The sequence below is a fragment of the Delphinapterus leucas genome, unplaced genomic scaffold (genome assembly GCF_059928025.1).
Source record: "Delphinapterus leucas isolate spDelLeu-1000000601 "Yukka" unplaced genomic scaffold, BTC_Dleu_Yukka2 spDelLeu_asBTCV2_sq93, whole genome shotgun sequence".
In the NCBI taxonomy this organism is placed as follows: Eukaryota; Metazoa; Chordata; class Mammalia; order Artiodactyla; family Monodontidae; genus Delphinapterus; species Delphinapterus leucas.
This window is the reverse complement of record NW_028322302.1, coordinates 40,178-45,000: the sequence shown is the minus strand read 5'-3', so window position 1 is coordinate 45,000 and position 4,823 is coordinate 40,178.

Sequence of the window (4,823 nt, the reverse complement as noted above, 5' to 3'; positions counted from 1 at the left end):
CAGAACTTGGGTCTCTTGGCAAGGGCGTATCATCTTTGACATGGAAAGGACTATGCCAACGGTGGTCTCAATGAATGGAGTGTGCAAAGAGGTAGAAAGAGAGGTTCCCGACTTGGGGGGGGCGGAGGGGGGAAAGCCCCAACCACGTCGCCTCGTCCTCCATCCACCCCGATCAGGGTCACGGGCAGAACACAAGGGACGGCTTCCCTCACTGGGGGCCCCGAACTTAGAATCTAACTCTCATCTCTGCAAAAAGACAAGAAGTGCTGGGTGGGGCTGGCAGACTCCCTTCTTCTCATCGGACTGATCTTGATCTCCATAGCTCAGAAAACACGTGCGAACACTCAGAAGATACCCAAGCACAGTGTCCTTTACCTGGCTCCCTGTCGCTCACTCCCTGCCTCTGTCTCTGTCTCTGCCGCTGGCTCTCTGTCTCTTTCTTTCTCCCGGTGTGTGTGTGTGTGTGTGTCTCTCTCTCTCTCTCTCTCTCTCTCTCTCTCTCTCTCTCTCTCTCTCTCTCTCTGTCTCTGTCTCTCTCTCTGTCTCTCTCCCTCCCTCCCTCCCTCCCTCCCTCCCTCCCTCCCTCCCTCCCTCCCCCCTCCCTCCCTCCCTCCCTCCCTCCCTCCCTCCCTCCCTCCCTCCCTCTCTCTCTCTGGCTCTCCCCCACCCCTGCTCTTCCCCACTTTATCTCTTTCTTCCCGCCTCCTCTCTTTCTGTCTCCCTCTCTGTCTCTCTGCCTCTCCGTCTCTGTCTCTCTCTGTCTCTGTCTCTCTGTCTCTCTCTCCACCCCAGCCCCCCGTCTCTCCCTCCCTGTCTCTCCCTCCCTCCCTCCCTCCCTCCCTCCCTCCCTCCCTCCCTCCCTCCCCCCCTCCCTCTTCTCTCTCTCCCCCTCCCGGCCTCTCCCCCACTTTCTCCCTTCCTCCTTTTCTGTCTCCCTCTCCCTCACCCATCCCCACTCCCCCCCATCCCCCGTCATGTGGCATCCTCATTTTCCATGAGAACTCATGGAGACGGAAGGGATGTTGGACAGATGGTCGCATGCTACCGGATCCCCCTTCCACGGGGATAGCTGCATTGCCTTTGGCAGGCCATGGAGGCAGGATGGGCATAGGTCCACTGCCTCACACCAAGGCCCTTTGGGAGCATTTCAGTGAATCGGGACAGAACATTTTTCTCCGTGCGCGGAGGGAACCGGAATCGGGCACCCCGAAATGGACCGCTTTGGCACACAGATGCGTGCGAATTTAAGGCGCTTCAGAAACGACGGGTGGGCGACGAGGACGCTCTGCCGCTCTGCCTCTCCCTCTTCTTCCTGACCTGAAAGGAGGACCAAAATCTGCCTTGAGAAGAAGCTCAAGCTCAAGCTCAAGCTCAGAGCCCGCCGTTTCGAGTGACTCCTGGCTTGGGCTTCTCCTGCGCGGGGGTCACAGTGCACGCGTTCCTCAGCCGTGGGTTGCTCTCTTCTCGAGCTGTCTTTTGGGGACAGGGGCCTCTCAGGCAAGAACTCAGAAGGATCGTTGAGGAAACATCGTTTTTCCTCTCCCACGACTGATGAATGCAGACAGACACACAGGAATCTCGCCCCTGCTTCCACCCCCGCCCCCCACCCCCCACCCCAAGTGAGAGGAGTCGCCGGACATCCTTGGGGTCACACACAGCCAGCCTCCGTGGCTCTTCTATGTTGCCAGGCTCCCTGGCCTTCACTGCCCCCGCACGCCCCCAGTGAAGTTGCATCATCGTTCATAGTGTCGATGCTGTGAGAAGATAAGCTTTTCAAAATAAAAATTCTCCCTGCCTTTCCTTCCCAGGAACACCATGAACACCTACTGTCATGTGCAGTGCTTATTGACCCACCTGGAGCAGAGGACCCTCTCCGACAGACACCCTCCCCTCCCCTCCCCTCCCCACCCCACCCCACCCCACCCCACCCCACCCCACCCCACCCCACCCCCAGGAACTCACTTGCTCCGAGTCATCGAGGAGAGGGTGTTTGGTTCTGTGTCTTAAATTGGTGGGCCGATGACACATCATCTCCTAGTAAGCCATCAGGTTCACCAGTTCGGGTTCGGTGGCATGAAGTACATTTACGCCCTCCTTGAGTTTGACTTTGAAAGTCTTGGGGCCCTGAGTAGGCCGCCCCCAAATGTGCCTCCGTGGCATAGAGATGTTTTGGAATTAGACTGACAACACCACGAGAGGGACACTGACTCTCTTTTACTTCTCCCCTCTGAAATCAGGAAGAAAATCTCTCACGTGAAAGGGGAGGGGGGCGGTGTAGAGGTGTAGAGATCATGACGAACTGAACCGCCCTCACGTCTCGTGAAATGTTCACGAATCGTCTAAGTAGGACTGCTCATAACAAATAGAGGGCACAGACGTTAACGAGATAAGAATGTTTAAGGGGAACTTCCCCCCCCCCCCCCATGATTGTTTTCCATAGGCCGACTTCAAGACTTTCCAACATCTCTGGTCATCTCTAGGCTTAGAGGTTGGCTAAGTGCCATGACAGGGTGAAATCTCAGCGAGCGTCTACATCATCTCCACATAAGATAAAATACTGAAATGTTCGTGGCTCCACGAGTCTAAGGGTCTCCCTGCTTTGGACCTTTTACGGAGGAGAGACTGAGCAAGTTTGGTTCCGTGCCTAGATAGATCTTGTGCTTTAGGGAGAGAGTGTACTCGGTAGGAGCCTAGACTTCTACAAAGTATTCCATGTTCACACTGTTCACTGTGGTTGGCTTCCTTACTTGCACTGACTGACTGAAGAAAAAAAAACAAAAAACAAAAAACACAGACAGTGTCCAAGGACGAGGCATTCTAAAGAAGGAACGGAACGTGCGTGGTCCAAGCTACCTGATGTCGCCATCCTCATGGTAGGAAGAGGACTTTTTTGGGGGAGTGGGGAGGCAAAGTAGAAGATATGCAGATAATGTGTGGGGGAAGGAGAAAAGAGATTTTAGTCCTAAAGGTGGTCTTTTCTCAATGGAAAAGAAAGAAAACAAGGGACAGGCTAAAAATGGGCACAGACAATTGGAAGACGTGTGTGAAGAAAACGGTCTTTAGAAAGGAATCGGATCCGTGGTCAGGACTGACTGGATAAGATGAGGATGGATTCAAAGACAGAAATGAGTTTTCGTATCAACGTGAAACAAGTGCAAAAATAGAATTTAGTTGTCTCTCTGTGTTAAAAGGACAAGGTTTGGGTTTAGGGTTTGGGTTTTTCTTTCATCAGTCTGCTCTGTCCATCATGAGAGATTAGATTAGATTAGGAAAGGTTTCTTCCTTTATCTTTAAGGAGGGAGGGAGGGAGGGAGGGAGGGAGGGAGGGAGGGAGGGAGGGAAGGAAGGAAGGAAGGAAGGAAGGAAGGAAGGAAGGAAGGAAGGAAGGAAGGAAGGAAGGAAGGAAAGAAGGGAGGGAGGAAGGAAGGAAGGAAAGAAGGGAGGGAGGGAGGGAGGGAGGGAGGGAGGGAGGGAGGAAGGAAGGAAAAGGAAGCAAGAAAGAAAAGCTTATGCCTTGTCAGAAGTCATCACTTATTTTCTAGGTTGCCGTTATCAGGTCTCGGAGGACTCACATCAGCTTAGTCCTCTCGAGATTCAAAGAACCAGGTGTGGCTCAGAACTGACGAAGAAGCTTCTCTCTCTGCCTAGCAAGTCTCTCCTTGGGATGTTGGTGACATGGCTAGCGAAGCACTGTTTCACAGTGACCTATATCCGATTAAGTGCTTTACAACCTTTTGGATATTTTGGACACACTTGCCCCTAAATTGAAGGACAGGTGAAGTCCTTTGGACTTAGAACGCACTTTGAGTTAGGATGCAGGAGGAGAGGGCCCTCGAAATAGCCCCAAAATGTGTTCTCTCTCCTGAGAAATGAGAGAGGTGAAACTGAGTACGTTTCTTGGAGAGGTTCGATGACACGGGAAGCGTTGTCAAAGAGGAAGGAACAACGTGAAGTCTTCTTTGGCTTGTGTCTGTACACCGATGTGTTCTAACTGTTCCAGAAATGATGGGATGTTTCTTCCTGGAAGTCTTCTCTGCCCTGGCATAAAGGGTTGTCTGTCGTCGTCAAAATGGAGGCTCACACGAAAGGGACCGAACCCAGTATCAGGGAGATGTTCTAACCGACTTTCATGCCAAGACAGCAGCAACAGCCTGTTGAAAGGTGGTGGGGGAGGCGGGGCACACGTGGATCAAGTCCATTCTGTCCTGTCAACAGCCGGACGGGGCTATGGCAGACGGGAGACGGCGGCCCGGCGGCCGGTTGGTTACTCCCTGACCAACCTCCCCCCCCCCCCACCTTGCATTCCTTCACCCACCCATGGTGCCTTGAAGATGACTCCAATTGTACATAGACATTGGCGGGAAGATTTCTACAGTCTACCGGCAACGTCTGACCTGTCATGCTTGTAACCCTGGGGGGAAAATTATTTTTCCCTCTGGAAAGAAAACCTCCCCTCTCTGGACCCTCTGAACCCCAGCCACTGGACTTCATTCCACTGCCACTTAGTAGGGGTCATCCAAACATTCTTGTGGCCGTAGGTATGTCTTCCGTGTGGGTTGAAGTCTTCCCTCACTCACTGCAAGACTGATGCCCTCACCGTGGCACAGAGACTGTTAAAAAAACAAAATGTGTTTGCCACTTGGGGTCTACCTTCCACAGCCTCCCCTGTGATCAGATCACGGCACCCGCTTCGCCGGGCAAATCCTACAGTCCTTCACAGAAGCTCTTGCAAACTTTTTGGAACCGTCACTCGTCCAGTCACGCTCGATCATCAGGCAAGGTCGGCAGAACCGATGGAAAGACTGGACTCCAAGAAGAACAAC